Here is a 20,878-nt window from a genome sequence, read left to right as displayed (position 1 = left end):
CTCCGTCTTAAAATAAGACAATTATTTTGTGACTGAGGGAGCAGGGACGGAGCTCCCATGTAGCCACTGGTGTCAATTGACACCCGTGCCTTCTGGCCTTTCAGCTAATACGTATTAACAAAAATGCGTTTGACCCCAGCCCAAAAATTCCATTGACCCCAGCCCAGCAGCAGAGCAGCTAATCCCTAAAGCCTTAGCCCATAAGATCCATTAAGTTCTAAAAAAGCAACATCCTGTGGCAGCAAACAATGACACAAGGCCAGGCCCAATGCGTACGCACGTCTCTATGTATCAATTAATCGATCTGCTGTACGCATGTACCTATACGCGAACAGACACACGTCCTCGTCTCTTCGCCTCCTCATCTCGATCCCTAATTCCACAGCCGCCGCAGGGAATCGGCGACGAACGACGGCGAACTCGACGCCGTTTCATCGGGTGAATGTTGACATCGGCCGACCGTCCACCGGTGCATAATCTTTAATTTGCAAGTGTTGGCTCTTCCCATCCCAGGTAATTAATCTGCCCACTCTCTCTCGGTCTCTAGATTGTCTACAATTCTACATGTGCTTTGATTTCATGATGGCTATTGGCTAAGAAATTTCTTTTCTTTGATTTGCCGAGAACCAGGAGGATATGGATAAATTTTTGTTGAAAGGGAAACGACCAGCATTAGATAGTAATGTGGCAGGGACTTCAAGGCCTGTTAGACCAAGACAAGATCTTGCTTCAAATATTGGTACTACTCCTCCGCCTCCGGCAGAAATTAACTTAGATGCACTTTCTCATGATCCAGCTGATCGAAAAAGAATAGGGCAGTACACAAAGAATCCTAAGAAGCAAGATGAGATTAGAAGAATATATTTAAATAGAGGACCTTACAGACCACAAGAAGGCTTTAAATATCCTCAGAAAACCATCGCAGGAGCTGAACAGAGATATAATCCAAAATGGTTCAAAGACTACCATTGGCTAGAGTATAGTGATAAGGTGCATAAGTCATTTTGCGTGTGTTGCTATCTATTTAGAGATTGCATCGACGGCCAAGGTGGTAATGATGCATTTGTTGTTAAAGGCTTCTCTTGTTGGAATAAGAAACAAAGACTAGATACTCATGAGGGTGAAGTTAATAGCTTTCACAATGTAGCTGTTAAAAGTTGTGGTGCTAATTTTGCCAGTTGCCACAGCGTCAGTGGAGAGATGCTTTTCAGCAATGAATATCGTCAAGGGTGTTTTGCGGAACAAAATGGGTGATGAGTTCATGAGTGATTGCCTGATTTGCTATGTGGAGAAAGACATATTTTCTACAATAACGAATGATGATGTAATTGATCTATTTAAGAAGATGAAAGATCGAGAAGGGAAGTTATAAAATGTAAGTCTCAGATCACTTTATTTTTTCCTTAATGATACTTATTTTCTGCATTAATTGTTTCTTACTATTGTTGTGAATATAATATGTTTTTTGTTCATCCTTTCCAGAAAGTTACAAGTGAAACGTTCCAAAGTCATCTTTTTGCCTATTATTTTTGGAATATGTAAAGAAGTGTTACTTTATGACTTCGTTCAGCCAATACTCGCTACTCGGTACGATTTTTTTTTATGTAATAATAATATCACCAGCTCGTTGCATATTGTTGCTCTTTATATCGCTCTCGGCCATTATCTATGTTGTTGCATCACTATAATTTCTGCTAGAGCCTTAGCGTGGGCAGCGGTTGACACCAGTGCCCTTTTTTCTAGCTTCGTCCCTGTGAGGGAGTATTAGTCTCAATCTACGGAAAGACTCGTCTATGCTTCAATTCATTTTTGCTTTTTTTTTAACATCAGTACGGACACAAGCGCTCATATACACGCGCATATACTCACCCCTATAAACGCACACACGCACACCCTACCCCTATGAGCACCTCCGAAAGACTGAGCCGCATATCATCTTGAGATTTACGAAGTCACTGTAGGCGCCTCGTTGTCGACGGGAACGTCTCCTCCCACTGAATGCGCATCGCCGGAAATCCTGAAATAAATTCAGAAATAAAAGCGAGCACCAAGATTTGAACCCTGGTGGACTGGGAATACCACAGTCCCTCTAACCATCCAACCACAGGTTGGTTCGCCATTAACTTTGCATGTGTGTGTGTGTGCGCGCGCGTGTGTCTCCTTCTCGGTTGCCTTCTTATTGTTTGCTTCCGTGACATATTTATTCCACATCTCAGGATGTTGGGCCATGACAAAATGATCAGTATGAATAGAACCAGTGTTGCTCTATGGCGTAAAGCTATTTGTTTGACTAGTTCACACTTCTGCCAATGTGCTACGTCTTGTTGGAGCGACTTATGATTAGACACAAGAGCAAAACTCTATCCATCTTATTCTCCTTGGCTGCAAGTTCCTCGAACTACAGTCAATTTACTCAAGGTAGATTCTTCAAGCAACTCAACAAAGAAGTCATCTTTCCGAGATGAGGTGGTCGGTCCATATGCGGTGGTGACCTTGAAGCTAACATTTGAGCTGCGGATCAGCACCACAGCTAAGAGGCCAAATTTGGAGGCCAAGATGTTTAACATTTGAACTAAATTGTTGTTCCAAAGCATGATTGTACCGCCAAGAGTGCCAAGGTATAGGCTTTGAGCAAAATTCCGCGATATGTGGCCTCTGAGGAAGACAACTATGAAATGGTCGACGTCATCAAGCTTCGCTCCTGGAGGCACACAATGTGACAAGAGGATGTTGCAATAGTTTCATGCAAAGTTGTGCGCCGGTCTGGGCAGTTCGAGCCACTCACATCCCAACACAATTAGTTAATAGTTTGTTCAATCATACTATGCCTAGAGAAAAACACATGTAAAATATATAAACGTGTAGCAAACCAAGCCCGGCGAAATGCACATCCGCATTCCAAGCTGCAATATAGTGTAGATGGTCCACTTCTTTGTGATTCAGAGTACAGTTTCGTCTAAATGAAACATGCACGAGTTACTACTGACTCATCTACTGCTCCAGTAAACTTTAGTAGCCGACACATTGTAATGATCGCTTGCAAAATTCTAGATTTATAGGATCAAAAAATGACTAGAGGGGCGGGGGGCGAATAGGAGATTTAAAATTTTCTTCGAAAATAGTAAGTTTCTCAACACAGCACGGCGGAATAAAATGACTAAGGGAATTCTAAGCAGAAGAAAAAATGATGAAGGAATTGACTTAGAAAAACCAGAAGACACTTGAAAGGATCGATACGGTCGACTAGGGGGGGGGGGTGAATAGGAGACTACAAATTTTAATCTTTCTTATCGTTTTTAAGGCAAAGCGGATAAAAGAGTTCACTAGATATGCAACTAGGTGAATGCAACCTATATGACAAGCAAGCTCCAAGAAAAATATGCTAGGCAACAAACTAATTAGCAAGCCAACAAGCAAACAACCACAAAGTAATGTGCGGGAAAGGATTAACCACAAGTGAGACGAGGACGCGGATTTTAACCCGAAGTTCACTCTTCCTTGGGGAAGAGCTACTCTCCGTTTGGAGCGGTGCCGGAGCCAAAGCTTGCGGAACGCCACCGAAGGCTCACCGTATTCTCCTTCGAGTCACCCCCAACGGATGAGCCTCGAATTACTCGGGGTTGGTTTTGAAGGCAACCACCACACCTTTACAAACTTCTCCGGAGCACACCACAAGCAAGGAAGCTTCCGGAGGAACCTCTAACCGCCTAGGATCCCAAGCTCCAAGAGTAACAAGTCAATTGGGAAGAAATGTTGCGGGGAACGCGATTTGGTTTGGTCAAATTGTAGATCGGGTCTTGCTCTCCCAATCCCCAAAGTTTCAACAAGTTTGGGTGGAGGGATTGAGAGTATTGAGCAAAATGGGGTGTAGCAATGGTGGAGCTCAACAAGACATTAGGGTTAAGGGTTGGAGGTGGAAGAAGGCCCTATATATAGTGTTCTTGAGCTGGTGGGGATTTCTGCCCGTTGGACCCCGTGCGCACGGGCTAAGTCAGCCCCGTGCGCACGGGCTAAGTCAGCCCCGTGCGCATGGGGTACTCAGAGACTATCACACCACCCCGTGTGCACGGGGGTCAGAAGACCCCGTGCGCACTGGGTACTCAGAGAGTTACGCAGTACCCCATGCGCACGGGGCAGGGAGTTACGCAGTACCCTGTGCGCACGGGGTACCCAGTAACTTTCTATTGCAAGCTTTCTGAGTACCACAGCACACACACTAGGTTCTTTAGGTGGTCAGAGTGGGAAGGATAAGAGAGTAAGGCTCGGCAATGGCATTCCCACACGACTTTCATCCACACAGACCCCTCTTAATAGTGCGGTCTTTCCTACGACTCGAAGCAAACCAAAACTAAAACCTTCGAAGCGTCGAAAGACCACGCCTTTGCCCTTTTTGAAATGGGGGGGATCGCACATCTCCATCGTGGGCACTTAGAACCAATATCCTGAGATAAAATTAAGCAACCGATATTAGTTCAACTAACCACATTGTCATCACACCAAAATATAGTATAAGTGCCACTTGCACTTTCAATCTCCCCCTTTTTGGTGCATTGATGACAACGTGGTTAGAACATGGCATAAAGGATAAACAGATAAAAAGCCATGGGACAGATAATGATCATGATAGCTCCCCCTATATGTGAGCCCGAAAACAAGAATGCATCTAGTACACACATAGGAGGCTCTACCAATATCACTATAGATAAATCATGAGATTAACCAAAATAAACCTATAACGGTGCCTAGATCTCATGACAAAGTGTGGTGAGCAAATAATGTGAGACCCAATATAAGCATAAGGAGATAATTTGCAATAGGTCCAATGATAAAGCTAGAGTCTCACAACCATAACTGAGAGGCTCACACAACCACACAAACAGAAAGTAAATAAGAGTATCTCAAGCCAACTAAAACCAACCAACAGCAAGAAACACGAGGCTTGAGATCTCAACGCACACACAAAACACCCCATGAACACACCACTTCTCCCCCTTTGTCATCAAGACAAAAAAAGGAGACTAATGGCGACACCCAGACCCACTAGACAAGAGGAGGAGCACTCGAGGCATCATCATCATCATCAAAACGCCACCCGACCATTGGGAAGGATCGAGCAGTGGCCTCACTGTCGATGTCCTCTGAACTTGGACCGACCTCCTCACCAGCTGCAGCCCTTGCTGCCTTCTGCTCACGCCGAACAAGCTTCTCCTTGTTGATTTCCTTGATCTGACGGCGCTGAATCGACTGGCACATCTTGAACATGTTGCTCAGGGTCTTGAACAGAGACTTCTTCTCACCCCTGGCAAAGACGGCCTCAGAACCAACAGACTTGGCCTTACCACGAGGGATCCGTGCAGTAGAGGACATGCCTGGAGTGTAAGTAGCACGATCCTCAGGCCTAGGGTTGCGCCCCTTCTTGATAGGCACATAAGGAGCAGGAGCAGCCGGGGTCCAGTTGGAGTTGCGCTTGGGAAAAGAGGTCTTGAAAGAGGCAATGTACTTTGCAGGACAGACGGTCTCAATCAAAGCCTGTATGAATGGAGGATAGATCATGGACTTGTTCTCTTGCACACACTGACGAAGCTCATAGTACATGAAATCCAGAACATCCACTTTCTTCTTCTAATGAAGATACACAAAGACATCTAGCATGGAGCTCCGAATGTTATGGGAATCCCCGGCCTTTGGAGTAAGGGTATACCTCAGGATATGGCGCATGGTGTCATAGAGGGGCAAGAGATCTTTGATGGACCCAGTGATAAACGACTTCTCTTGTTTGTAAGCAAAGGCAATCTCATCCTTAGTGCGCTGCCCACTTTCCCTAACAATGCCAAACTCATCAGAAACAACCTCTGCATCCATAAATCGGTAGGGAATGATCTCAGAGAACTTTGCCATAGGAGTCGAGCACCGATGCGTTCCAGACATCCAAGTGAGGGTGCGAGCAGAGTCATTGGAGAAAAACAGAGTGGCAAAGAGCTGCATCACTAGATCTTCATTATAGGGATGGTTGAAGGTGACAAACGGAATAGACCCAATCTGCCAAGAGCGGAGTACACACCGGGATACAGATGATCATTGTCGCGCAAACTCTCAGTGTTGACTTGCTTGTGAGGAGCAAACTTCTTTGATTTGGTCATAAGAAGCTCATGATAGACCCTTTGCTGAAACTCGTTCTTGAAGCGAGGATCCACTCCCATACCAGTGGCAGCTGCATAAGGATGGCTCTGTCTCTCAGCCCAGATCTCTGGCTTGGTCCACTTGGCAAGAGGCATATTCCGGAGGTCACGCCCACCCGGAATGGCTTGCTCGGGACTAGACACCTCTTCCTCTTCTTCATCTTCCTCAACACGATCATCCTCTTCTTCTATCTCATCATCAACATTGGGGTTGTCATAGTAAGCACCATCTTGCGAGTCATAATCTTCCTCAGAATTATCGGAGGTCTCAACAACGGGCCGCTTTGAGGCAGCACGACGAACACGGCCCTGACCTGACCCAGACCCCTGACCCATGCCTTCAGACGGCTGACGACGAGCAATGGTGTAGTCCTTTGATCCTCCTTTTGCACGCTTGCGACGAAGCTCAGACCTCTTGTCAGCGGAGTCTGAAACACACGCAAACACCCAACAACACAAAGCACGAACACAAATGAGTACAAGTGCAAGATGGATGGCAAGGATTTAGACAGAATCCAGGCAAAAAGCTCCTGGATACCCCGTGCGCACGGGGGTTTAGACCCCGTGGACACGGGGCCCCGTGCTCACGGGGGTTAAACACCCGTGGACACGGGGGTCTCCCAGCGGCAGCCACTTCCAGATCGAAATCCGGGAGTGGGTGGAGCAGAGAGACCAAAGGACCTATGCACATCGAATTCTGTCTAAACAAAAGTCTAGGCCAAACGGAACTATGGAGGAAACCCTAAAGCTATAAACTAGATAGGAACTAATGGAGAGAAAACAAGGACATGACCAACCAGAGGAGGAACCCATCTGATGCAGATCCACGGAGGAAGAAACCCGACGAAGCCCGGAGGAGCTCCGGCGAGCGGAGGCGACGGCGGCGGCGCTGGAGGTTTCCTGGGGAGTGGAGGGGGCGAATGGGTGGGAATGAACCCGAGCGCCCCCCCCCCCACGCCCCACCTCTTTAGGGCTAGAAACCGCAGACCCCGTGCGCACGGTACAGAGCCCGTGGGCACGGGGGCCCCGTGCGCACGGTACAGAGCCCGTGGGCACGGGGTATTCAGGAACTTTGACATGAGTGAATTTTTTAATACAGGGATGAGTGTAGACTCTTACCCCTACTTCACAAAGCACTCGGTCTATATTTCTGAATACGCCGCGAGGAAAGTCCTATCACTACGAGAAGGGCATATGTGGAGCACTTGTACCAAAAGAGAAGCGAAACAAACATGAAAAACAACACACCACACACGCGAAACAAACACGGACACAACTCTCAAGAGAGGGCGGTGGTCGAGGCCACCATGTTTGAGTTTACTTGGTATGGCACCGCGAAGATATGAACCTTGGGCCCAAGACCAACACTCATCTTTGAAGCACAAGTACCACCTAAAGTGGCTTATGTGAAAGATTGTGTTTGTTTTATGCACTTCTAGGATAAGATAGCTCATGAGTTGAGCTAGCTCCCCCTAGACATGTGCCTACATCTAAGCAAGATAATACATGAGTATGTGTGTATGAGCAAGAATTTCATCCCAAGTTACTAATATCCACGATATTTAGCTCATGCCTTAATTCACGAAATCTTGCTTCTTCAAGGGGCTTGGTGAAGATGTCGGCTAGTTGATTCTCGGCGTTGACATGGAGTAACTCAATGTTTCCCTTGGCCACATGATCTCTAATGAAATGATGGCAAATCTCAATATGCTTGGTCTTGCTATGTTGAACCGGATTCTCGGCGATCTTGATGGCACTTTCATTGTCACACCAAAGAGGCACTTTGTCACATTTGACACCATAATCCATCAAAGTTTGCCTCATCCATAATAATTGAGCACAACAACTTCCGGCAGCAATGTACTCGGCTTCGGCTGTGGAGAGAGATATACAATTTTGCTTCTTTGAAGACCAACTTACCAACGACCTCCCTAGGAATTGACATGAACCGGAAGTGGACTTGCGACCAACCTTGTCTCCGGCCCAATCCGAATCCGAGTAACCCATTAACTCAAATGATGATCCCTTGGGATACCAAAGGCCCAAGTTTGGGGTATGAACCAAATATCGAAGGATCCTTTTCACTGCCGAATAGTGGCTCTCCTTAGGAGCGGATTGAAATCTTGCACACATACACACACTCAACATAATATCTGGCCTAGATGCACAAAGGTAAAGCAAGGAACCGATCCGATCATAGAGCGATATACCTTTTGATCCACTTCTTTACCATTTGGATCAAGATGAAGTTGACCATTTGTGGGCACGGGTGTCTTCATTGGCTTGACATCTTGCATTTTGAATCTCTTAAGCATGTCTTGGATATAACGAGATTGATTGATGAAGGTTCCGCCTCTCAATTGCTTCACTTGAAAACCGAGAAAGAACTTCAACTCTCCCATCATGCTCATCACAAATTCCTTAGTCATAAGATTCTCAAACTCAACGTTAATAGCATGGTTAGTGGACCCAAAGATAATATCATCAACATATATTTGGCAGACAAACAACTCTCCTTTTACCCTCTTCGTAAAGAGAGTGAAATCTATTACCCCAATCTGGAACCCCTTCTCGCTTAGGAGCGCCGTAAGGTGATCATACCAAGCACGAGGTGCTTGTTTGAGTCCATAGAGTGCCTTATGGAGTTCATAAACGTGAGAGGGATGATCGGGGTCTTCAAAACCGGGAGGTTGCTTGACATACACCAACTCCTTAAGAGGACCATTAAGAAATGCGCTCTTAACATCCATTTGATATAATTTGAAATCATTATGAGAGGCATAAGCAAGCAAGATGCGAATGGATTCGAGACGGGCAACGGGGGCAAAAGTTTCACCAAAGTCCAAACCTTCAACTTGGGTGAAACCTTGTGCCACTAACCTTGCCTTGTTCCTTATTACTTGTCCATGTTCATCTTGTTTGTTCTTGAAAATCCACTTTGTTCCAATGACATTATGAAATTCCTTGGGTCTTTCTACAAGGGTCCACACTTTGTTGCGGGTGAAGTTGTTGAGTTCTTCATGCATGGCATCTATCCAATCCGGATCGTCAAGTGCATCTTCCACCTTAAGGGGCTCAACACAAGAGACAAACGAGTGATATTCACAAAAGTTTGCCAAACGTCTATGAGTAGTTACCCCCTTTTTGATGCTTCCGTAAATGTTCTCGGTGAGGTGTTGAAGATGTTTTAGCTTGGCTGCCACTTTTTGCTCTTTGCGGTCAAGCTCTTCTTCACTTGGTTTTGGACTTGATGAAGAAGCTTGCCCTTGGGATTGTTTTAGCCTTGGAGACACTCTTCTCTTTGCAACCACAAGTTCTTGCTCAGAAGGAAGTGATGACAATGAAGACACTTGTGGTTGGGTTTGATCTTGATCTTGATCATGACCTTGAGCTTGATCTTGAGCCTCAACGATTGGTTCTTCATTATTTGGAAGAGTTTGCTCTTGATCTTGCTCAGGAATATGAGGGACTTGATCTTATTCTTGGATAGGTTCATTATTTCCCAAAGCATCTTGTACACGTGGTGTCGGTGATGACTTCCCTTGTGGAAAATCCTCAAGAGGGGCTCTTACTCCTTCTTCTTCTACTTGGACATGGGGTGTTTCTTGTGGAAGAATGTGGCCTATCCCCATTGTCCTTATAGCTTGTGAAGGAGCCTCATCACCTACAACACTGCGGACAATTTGCTCCATACGGGAGCCTTTATCTTCATCAAACTCCACATTTACCGTTTCCTCAATGCACCCGGTGGATTTATTGAGAACACGGTAAGCATGAGAGTTTGATGCATATCCAACAAATATGCCCTCATAAGTTCTAGACTCAAATTTAGCTAACCGGGATTTTTTGTTTAAAATGAAACACTTACAACCAAATACCCAAAAGTATTTGACGTTGGGCTTTCTCCCGATTAGGAGCTCGTAAGGGGTCTTGTTCTTGAGCTTGCAAAGATAAAGCCGGTTTGAAGCATGGCACGCGGTGTTGATGGCTTCTGCCCAAAGTTTGTATGGTGATTTGTACTCATCAAGCATGGTCCTAGCCATCTCAATAAGAGTCCTATTCTTCCTCTCCACAACACCATTTTGTTGGGGAGTATATGGTGCGGCATATTGGTGCTTTATCCCCTCTTCACTCAAGAATTCATCCATTGTATAGTTTTTGAACTCGGTGCCATTGTCATTTCGGATTTCCTTGATCTCACAGTTATGTTGACGTTGAGCTTCATTGGCAAAGTTGATGAAGGTTTCTTGAGTTTCATCTTTAGTCTTGAGAAAGAACACCCAAGTATATCTTGTGAAGTCATCAACAATGACAAGGCAATACCTCCTCCCTCCCAAACTATCATATGTTGGAGGCCCAAATAGATCCAAATGGATAAGCTCAAGGGGCCTCAAGGTGGTGATGATAGTCTTCACTTTATGAGCTTTTTCATGAAGCTTTTCGGCAATGCAAGCACTACAAGGACGATCTTTGGCAAAAGACACATTGGTTAGTCCAAGAATGTGCTCCCCCTTTAAGAGAGCTTGTAAATTTATCATGCCCACGTGGGCTAGCCTACGGTGCCATAGACACCCCACGTCGGCCTTGGCCATTAGGCATGTTGCAAGATGGGTTTTCTCTTTTGAGAAATCAACCACGTAAAGGTTGTCTTCAACATGCCCAACGAAGACCACTTTGAGATTGCTTCTCTTAAAGACGGTCACATGGAATTCACCAAAATGTGAATCATATCCGGCACGAGCCAATTGAATAGTTGAAAGTAAATTGTAGTGAAGGGATTGGACAAGCATGACATTTGAAAGTGATGAATCATTAGGGATTACCACCTTGCCCAATCCCAATACCTTGCCCTTGCTATTGTCACCAAAGGAGATGTTCGAAGAGGCCTTGAGTGAATCAACGAACTCCACAAGCATCTCCCTTTCTCCGGTCATATGATTGGTGCATCCACTGTTGATCACCCATTGAGTTCCACGGGAGACATAGTCCTACAGTAATCAAGATTTGGTTATAGGTACCCATTTTGCAATGGGTCCTGGTGAGTTAGCAATAAGGGTCTTGGGAACCCAAATAGTCCAAGCATAATCATCATAGTTAGTTCCAACAAATTTTGCAAAGGTATAGCCATCATCTTCTCTCATGAGAACATATGATGGATTGTTCTTTCCGGCAAAATTCTTGGGAATGGCCTTGTCCCTAATGACCTTTCCATTCCCAACACCCTTCGTTTCCTTCTCCTTCTCCTTGTGCCCTTCTTGCACAAACTCTACCTTTTGGGGAGGGGAAGGAGTCGGACCGATCTTCTTGTTGTTCTTCTTCTTCTTTTTCTTACCACTCTTAGATGCGGGATTAAACCCAACTCCCTCCTTGGCAACACACTCCTTTTGGTTGCTCAAGAGGTCGTTTAGGTTTTTCTCCCCTTGGATGCATGATACAAGCCCTTTCTCAATTTGGGCTTTCAACTTCTTATTCTCCTCTTGAAGGGAGGTGCAATCATGAACAAAGTTAGCCGTACAAGCATCATCATTTAAATCTACATGAGGTACGGAAGTGAGAGCCTTAATGGTTGTAGCTTTTTAGTTGGGCATAAGACTCGATGAGGGCAATGAGGTCACCTTTGACAACCTTGGAACTAATCACAAGGAACTCATGCTCCTCAACAAGTCTTGTATGGTCAACTAGAAGCTTTTCAACTCTAACGTTAAGAGCATCTTTGTTCTCAAGAGAAAGTTGCAAAGCATCGTTGGTTTTAACAAAGTCAATTTGATGAGCAGATAAGGCTTCCTCAAGTGATGCTCTCATGACACTCTCTTCATTAAGTTCGTGCTCGAGGAGATCAACTCTCTCTTTTTCCTCTATAAGGAGGTTTTCAACGTTCTCAATAAAGTCATCGCGTTCGGCAAGTGACTTAAGGAGATTGCCAAAACGAGCACGAGCTTCACCATGAAGAGTTTTCATGAAAGCCATTAAGGATTCCTCATCATTATCCACACCCTCCTCACACTCATCCTCCACTATCTCACATGAGACATTGGGAGTGTAGTTGTCGGGTTTCTTGGATTTGGACTTTGTTTTTACCTCTTTGGCCATGAGGCACCTATGAGTGAACGGCTTGTCCTCATTTGGAGAGTCGAAGAGGTCGGTGGTGGAGGAGGATGTAGTGGCATGCATGGCAAAGGCGGCCGTGCCCACTTGATCATCATCACCGTCATCTTCATCTCCAGACATGTATTCTTCATGAACAAGAGCCTTGCCATCCTTCCTCTTTGCAAACTTGGTGAACTTCTTCTTCTTAAGCACAAGCTTCTCGGACTTGTCTTCACGTCTCTCATACGGACAATCATGAACAAAGTGTCTTGGGCTATCACAATTGTAGCATTTCCTTCTTCCAAAAGATCTTCCTTGAAGATTTTTTCCTTTGTTTGCCATGGTCCCGGAGTACTTCTTGACTAAGAGAGCCAAGTCTTCTGCAAAATCATTTGCCGGGCACGAGGTGTCATTATCCTCCTCACATATCTCTTCACTCACTTCTTCCTCCCTTGAGGGCTGGCTTATCACTTTCTTGGACTTCAAGGCAAGATTGGAGTTCTTGGTTGCTTGAGCTATTGCAAATGTTTTCTTGGACTTGGTTTCCAAAAGAACATGGGTAGAGAAGGTGGAAACAACTTGAGCCGCGGTCAACTTGTGATAGTCCGGACGTTGATGAACCATCATGACCATGGTATGTTCCGTGAGAACCATAGCATCGATGAACTTGTCCTTGATGAAATCATCATTTGCCCAAGTGCACCCAAAGGTTCTCAAGTTGAGCACAAGGGACTTCAACCTTCGGTAAACCTCTTCTGCGGACTCACCCTCATTCCTCACAAAGAGATTGACTTCTTGCTTGAGCAAAGCTAACCGAGATCTTCGAATTGCTTCATCTCCTTCAAGAGCCTCCTCAAGGCAATCCCAAATTTCCTTTGCAGTTTTATGAAGAGCAATGGAGTCACTATAGTCTTCAGTCACAGCGGTGCGAAGCATGTTGTGTGCGGTAGCATTGAGTTGGTCGTCAACTGCTTCCCTTGGAGTGAGATTCATTGGGTCCATGGGGTTGAATCCATTGACCACAATCCACCACAATTGAGTTGAAGCACTGCGCATGTGAGACTCCATATCTAGCTTCCACTTAGCAAATGCATTAGCTTTCAAAGGGGGCGGAGGCCCAACAGGATTAATGCAGGGATGTTGCAAGGGTTGAGGAGAGTAAAAGGGTTCCACGGCATTGTACTTGGGAACTTGAGTACGAGCCGGAGAAGCAAGAGGTTCCCTTGAGTCATCCGCATCATGAACCTCATTTGGATCAAACGAGTTTGATGCGGACGTTGATGGCTTTAAGCGAGCATCAATTTCCTCCTTGACCGAGGCCCAAACCTCTTTCAACATAGAGACTTTGAGGTCCGCAAACATTGAAAGAAGATCGGCCGCGGTCAAGGGGACACTCGGGTTAGTAGGAGCGGCGGGAGCAACGACAGGAGCACCAAGTGCCTCGGCCACGGCGGGGGGTTGGTTTTGACCATCCTCCGCAATGGGTGTGCCACCTCCCTCATTCCCTAGATCTACCATATCCTCTAAGGTTGTAAAACCTTATATTAGAGCACGAGGCTCTGATACCAATTGAAAGGATCGATACGGTTGACTAGGGGGGGGTGAATAGGAGACTACAAATTTTAATCTTTCTTTTCTTTTTTAAGGCAAAGCGGATAAAAGAGTTCACTAGATATGCAACTAGGTGAATGCAACCTATATGACAAGCAAGCTCCAAGAAAAATATGCTAGGCAACAAACTAATTAGCAAGCCAACAAGCAAACAACCACAAAATAAGGTGCGGGAAAGGATTAACCACAAGTGAGACGAGGACGCGGATTTTAACCCGAAGTTCACTCTTCCTTGGGGAAGAGCTACTCTCCATTTGGAGCGGTGCAAGAGCCAAAGCTTGCGGAATGCCACCGAAGGCTCACCGTATTCTCCTTCGAGTCACCCCCAACGGATGAGCCTCGAATCACTCGGGGTTGGTCTTGAAGGCGACCACCACACCTTTACAAACTTCTCTGGAGCACACCACAAGCAAGGAAGCTTCCGGAGGAACCTCTAACCGCCTAGGAGCCCAAGCTCCAAGAGTAACAAGTCAATGGGGAAAAAATGTTGCGGGGAACGCGATTTGGTTTGGTCAAGTTGTAGATTGGGTCTTGCTCTCCCAATCCCCAAAGTTTCAACAAGTTTGGGTGGAGGGATTGAGAGTATTGAGCAAAATGGGGTGTAGCAATGGTGGAGCTCAACAAGACATTAGGGTTAAGGGTTGGAGGTGGAAGAAGGCCCTATATATAGTGTTCTTGAGCTGGTGGGGATTTCTGCCCGTTGGACCCCGCGTGCACGGGCTAAGTCAGCCCCGTGCGCACGGGGTACTCAGAGACTATCACACCACCCCGTGCGCACGGGGGTCAGAAGACCCCGTGCGCACGGGGTACTCAGAGAGTTACGCAGTACCCGTGCGCACGGGGGTTACGCAGTACCCCTTGCGCACGGGGTCAAAGGACCCCATGCGCACGGGGTACCCAGTAACTTTGTGTTGCAAGCTTTCTGAGTACCACATCACACACACTAGGTTCTTTAGGTGGTCGGAGTGGGAAGGATAAGAGAGTAAGGCTCGGCAATGGCATTCGCACACGACTTTCATCCACACAAACCCCTCTTAATAGTGCGGTCTTTCCTACGACTCGAAGCAAACCAAAACTAAAACCTTCGAAGCGTCGAAAGACCACGCCTTTGCCCTTTTTGAAATGGAGGGGTCACACATCTCCATCGTGGGCACTTAGAACCAATATCCTGAGATAAACTTAAGCAACCGATATTAGTTCAACTAACCACATTGTCATCACACCAAAATATAGTATAAGTGCCACTTGCACTTTCAACACTATTGCAAGATATCTATCATAACTGCAGCTACAAGAATAACTAGGCAGCAGGAGATGTAAAACATGTGAACATAGAGGCATATCACATTAAGTAAAACAAGATGGAAAAAAACACACACATGGCTGCGGTACAGAAGGAAATGATCTTCGATCTCAAAGAAATGAGCACAGATGAACAACACAACAAGGGATAAATCTACAAAATTTAAATACCAGAAGTAATACAGAAAGAGAAAGAACCGGTGATGCTCGATGGTGAAAATCTATTTGTTTGACTAGTTTGCACTTCGGCTAAAGTGCTACGTCTTGTTAGAGAGACTCGTGATTAGAAACATGAGCAGAACTCTCTCCGTCCTATTCTCCTCGACTGCAAGTTCCTCGAACTCCAACCAATTTACTCAAGCTCAAGGTAGATTCTTCACGACAATCTCTAAACGTTCAAAGACAAAGTCATCGGTAAACCATAATGACTCTTGGTAACTCAGACACACACCTAACCATCTAGTGAGTGTGCAACTCGTAGAGTAATATGCACGAGTTGGATCTCAACTTAGTTCTCTGCAATTGCTCAATCACTTCACTAAGTTTTTGGCTCTGGCTTTTCTCTCTGCGAAATCCCTCAATCTCCCTTCTTGAGCCTTCAGCTCACTTTTCCTTCTCAGTTTGCTTTTCACGCTCCTCATCAACGTGTACAGAGGAGCTTTCCTTTTCCATTTCCATCTGAGCTTGCTGCTTAGATGAGTTTGCCATCATGACATCATCATTTTTCTCAGAAGCACTTGGCTTCGGTGAAGTAATTTCTCCCTCCCCTGGATTTGATGCGTAGGGAATTCCATCAGCTTTTTCTTTTACACTGGATGGGGAAACATTTTGTTCGGGAGCACTTGGCTCCGGTGAAATAACTTCACCTTCCATATTTTATTGAGCCCTCGTCTCAGGAGGAACATCCTCATTAGGAATATTTTCTTTTGCGAAGCTCTGGCTCAGAGGGACATAACTCGTACATACAATGGTCAATTGACGATCAATGTTTTCTTTTGGTGCAGGGATTTTCTTCTACAGTGGTTGTTCTTCAATTTCATGCATCTCTTACCTTTTCTTGATGGCAGCATAACCAACCATTTCTTCATTATGCTTCATGGTCAAGTCAAACAGGACCTTAGTACGTAAGATGAATATGCCATGTGCATATTTTCTCATGAATGACAACAATGGCACTGTTGCACTCCACGGGAACTTCCTCCAATTCGTGAGTTTCATACTCAAAAGACAGAAGCCATTTTCTTCTTAGGTTCATCTCTCGCATGCATATCTGCTATGAAATCACCAACGATTTTCAGCTCATCTAGCAGCTTAAAGGTAGCCTTGATGTTTTTTCTCAAAATTCGCAGAGAATGAAGATCAACGTTGAGAGGATCAGCAACAAATATCTCCAAGTTCTCCATAATCGATGCAACATTGTTAGACATCGAACTAGCCATATTGTAATAGCAAGTCTCTCAACACAGCGCAGTGGAATAAAATGAATAATTTAATTCTAAGTAGAGGAAAAAATGATGAAGGAACTGACTTACATGAAAAAAGACACTACTGTGAGATATCTATTAGAACTAAAGCAACAAGGATATGGTAGCAGCAGATGTAAAAACATGCGAACATAGAGGCATATTACATTAAGTACAACAAGATGGCAAACCAATACAAATATGGTTGCGATGCAGAAGGAAATTATCTTCAGTCTTGAAGGACTAAACACAGATGAATAACACATCGAGGGATAACTCAACATATTGTAAATACCGAGAATAACTCAGAAAGAGAAACAAACAATGTTGCTCAAAGGCAAAAAGTTTGAAAAATTCACGCTTGTGACGGAACACAGGAGCAAAACTCTCTCCATTCGGTTCTCCTGGACTGCAAGTTCCTTGAACTCCAGTAAATTTACTCGGGGTAGATTCTTCAAGGCAATCTCCAAACCTTCATAGAAGATGTCCTCGGCAAACCACAATGACTCTTGGTTGCTCGGATAGACACATAACTGTCTAGTGAATGTGTAGCTCACAAGAGTAAGAGGCACAAGCTGGATCTCAACTTAGTTCTCTGCGATTGCTCAATCACTTCACTAATATTTGGACTCTGGGTTTTTTCTCGGTGAAATCTCTAAATTTTCTCAGAGAGGGGTTGCTCAGACAAACTCACGTCAATTCAATTGGAGCAAGATTGGGGTGGGGTGGCTATTTATAGACAGGGCAATCACGAGGGTGAAATTACTAATAAGGGTATGTGCCTCTCAGTGGTCAACCGACACATGTCCAACGGTCGGATTTAAACTCACACGACAACTTTACTTCAGGAACAAGTAAAGCCAACTCAATTTCCCATGATTTTCTCTCGAAGTCAAGAAGAACTTCATCTCTAACTCCGAGTAAGAACACGGCGTACGAAGAGATTTCTCTCTACTTCACTAGGAGACAGGTTAATGACTGAGCATTCAACAAAGACCTAAATCTCATCTAACTTGGACCCCCCCTTAATGTTACGGTAGGCATATGACTCAAATGAAAGAAATGAAACTATGAGAAAGAAGTACGTCTGCCCGTCATCTTCAATCTTCTTCGTTGCAGTCATTTTTCCTCTAACAGCACACAAACTCCTCAATAGCTCAACAACCTTCTCTGCAACGCAGATAATCTTTGCAAAAGTTTTTAACAAGCTTCTTGGTAACTCCAGGGACCATTTTACTCCGTGTGCACTAGCAAACACATTAGTTCGTCAACTATTTTGTCCAATAATGTTCAAAAGAGTCAAGGGGCACTAGTTTCATGCATCCACAAGATTGTAGGCGTAGAAAACTAGGAAGCTATTGCCCAACGACGAAAACACAAGTGTGCAAAACAAAAGCAAGGGAAAGATCTCTAGAGTTAGAGCATATCTAAAAACCCCTTATCCTATAATTGAAAAACATATCCCATGTCCCACAAAAAGCTATTTTTAATGGATTAAACTTTTCATCTAGAAGTTCCCCTGAAACTTAATCCCCAAATATTTTGGAACACACATTTTTGTACCCAACCTCATTTGAAACACAAATTATAAATAGTCCATTGCATAATTCGATTTACATATCAAATGAACGTCATGCATAGCATTATTGTACAGTCTATGGCATACTATATTAACACTACATCAACATCAAGCTAGGTTAAGCATCGATATAATACATAGAAAAACTCTATACTAGATAGCTCTACTCATCGTCGCCTAAACCAAGATTAACATCAGTGTGATGACCCTCACAAAAAGATGCTGCTGCTAATCTAGGGAGTATGAACCAAATCATTACAACAACTAGAAGTGCAAGGGGATTTGGACATGCTTCTCACGTGCGCCTATCAACGCATCATCTAGCTTCTTTTTAGTGATCGATTGTAGTAGTCTAACATTTGGTCTACGTAAAGGTTTACGAGATTGACCCATATGCATGTGCTACAAGCGAATCCTCTCCGCGATCTGAGCAATGAGATTCTCATACCAAATTGCAAACATCGAGGATTTGTGTTATACGTTGCTTTCACGACCACCAAAACTGGAAAAAAACTCGATTGGGATTCTTGGGTGTGTGCTTTAAGGACACCAGAAGCCACAAAGGATCACTAGGGGCTCACCGGGTTTTGGGCAGCATCGTCGCCGGTGCTACGCGATCTGTAGGTGTATCCGACAGAGGTGTTGTTGCAGCATGATGATTTGCAGGAGTTTGTAGGCCACGGCGGAGAGCTCATGGTTGAGCCAACAGGAGAGGCGGGGAGCTTAGCCATGGGGCCAATGCAGGGGTTGCCCCACCTGCTCTAAGCTCGCCTCTTCTGCGTGGCTTGGCCACCTCTGTCCAAGTTGAGATGGAGAGTAGCTGGATGGTGGGGAAGAGGGTACTCTCCTCTTGTTGATGGTTTCCCTACGTTTTGGCGTCGGTGAGGGTTTGGAAGTGGCTTCAGTGAAGGATCAAAGCGCCTACGAGAGGGGTTGTTCTACCGCCTAATAGATCGATGTCGATGTCCACGGGCGTGGTGTTATCCGAGCTTGCCAGGGCAAGGGTTGGAGCTTGCCCGAAGGCAGCCATTGGTAGTTAGAAAGTAGTGTCCCCTCGGTCCATCGGGACTGGTTGGGGACGCAATAGCGCATTGTTGTCTCACCACCATGACTTGGTGGCTGGCGCCAGGCTAGGAATGGAAGGAGGTGCCTTCTTCTCTTCCCTTCGTGGTTGGTGTGTTGTGATGTGGATGGTAGGTGGAGTCTTGGGTAGATGGATGTCGGGGCGGCGGCCTCGGGTGGCTGGCTCTCCAACGAGTATCATGGCGCCAGTGATGGCTATGTCCCCTGCTCGCATGGGCGATGGGGGTGTCACGACAGGTGGCTCGGGATCATTCTCTTTCGTTGGTAGTGGCCATGCTTAGATTCGGATCTGGAGGCTTATACTTGTCACGGATGTCCTGGGTTGCCTCGTTGGGGGCAGTGGTAAGTTGCCGAGCAAAAGCTTAATACGTCTTCAACGTATCTATATTTTTTTATTGTTTCATGCTATTATACTATCAATCTTGGATGTTTTACATGCTATTATATATCATTTTTTTGGGACTAACCTATTAACCTAGTGCCCAGTGCCAGTTGTTGTGTTTTGCTTGTTTTGGCTTTTCAGAAAATCAATATCAAACAGAGAAAAAACTTTGGATTAATTTTTTCTAGACCAAAAGGGACCCTAGAAGGTTTGGGAAAAGACCTGGGAAGTCATGAGGAAGCGCCAAGCCCACGGGGCGCACCCTCAAGGCTTGTGGGCCCCTTGTGGCACCTTTTGACCTAATTCCACTTCTATAAATACCCAAATATTCCCAATACATCAGAGAGCCACCCGAAATACTTTTTCCGCCGCCGCAAGTTTTTGTTCTTCCGTGATCCCATCTGGAGGCCTTTTTCGGCACCCTGCCGGAGGGGGATCGATCACGAAGGGCTTCTACATCATCCTTACTGCCCTTCCAATGATGCGTGAATAGTTTACCACAGACCTACGGGTCCATAGCTAGTACCTAGATGGCTTCTTCTTCTCTCTTTGTTCTTCAATACACTGTTCTCCTTGATGTTCTTGGAGTTATATTCGATGTAATCTTCTTTTTGCAGTGTGTTTGTTGGGGTCCGATGAATTGTGGGTTTATGATTAGATTATTCATGAATATTAATTGAGTCTTCTTTGAATTCTTTTATGCATGATTATTATAGCATTGTATTTCTCTCCAATCTATCTGTTTAGTTGACCAACTGATTGATTTTTCTTGCAATAGGAGAGGTGCTTTGTGATGGCTTCAATCTTGCGGTGTTCAATCCTAGTGATAGAAAGGGACATGACACGTATTTGTATTGTTGCCATTAAGAATAAAAAGATGAGTTTTATTCATATTGCTTGGGTTTACTTTGCCTACATCATGTCATCTTGCTTTAAGACGTTATTCTGTTTTCATTAACTTAATACCCTAGATGCATGCTAGATAGCGGTCAATGGGTGGAGTAATAGTAGTAGATGCAGACAAGAGTCGGTCTACTTGTCTCGGACGTGATGCCTATATACATGATCATTGCCTTGAATATCGTCATAACTATGCGCTTTTCTATCATTTTTCCAACAGTAATTTGTTCACCCACCGTATTTATATGCTTGAGAGAGAAGCCTCTAGTGAAACTATGGCCCCCGGTCTACT

The 20,878-nt window shown here is 45.0% G+C and overlaps 1 long non-coding RNA gene across 1 annotated transcript; it reads left to right on the top strand.

Moving 5' to 3' along the window:
• The first annotated feature begins 357 nt into the window (after window positions 1-357).
• On the top strand, window positions 358-1,621 carry LOC120965854 (uncharacterized). The gene is made up of 3 exons (XR_006664841.2): window positions 358-513; window positions 631-1,375; window positions 1,483-1,621. It is a non-coding gene; the product is annotated as an uncharacterized lncRNA (long non-coding RNA).
• The last annotated feature ends 19,257 nt before the right edge of the window (window positions 1,622-20,878 follow it).

Source organism: Aegilops tauschii, chromosome 6 (genome assembly GCF_002575655.3).
Source record: "Aegilops tauschii subsp. strangulata cultivar AL8/78 chromosome 6, Aet v6.0, whole genome shotgun sequence".
NCBI classification, from domain to species: Eukaryota; Viridiplantae; Streptophyta; class Magnoliopsida; order Poales; family Poaceae; genus Aegilops; species Aegilops tauschii.
Note: the sequence above shows the minus strand (reverse complement) of the source record. Positions and strands in the feature narration are given on the sequence as shown.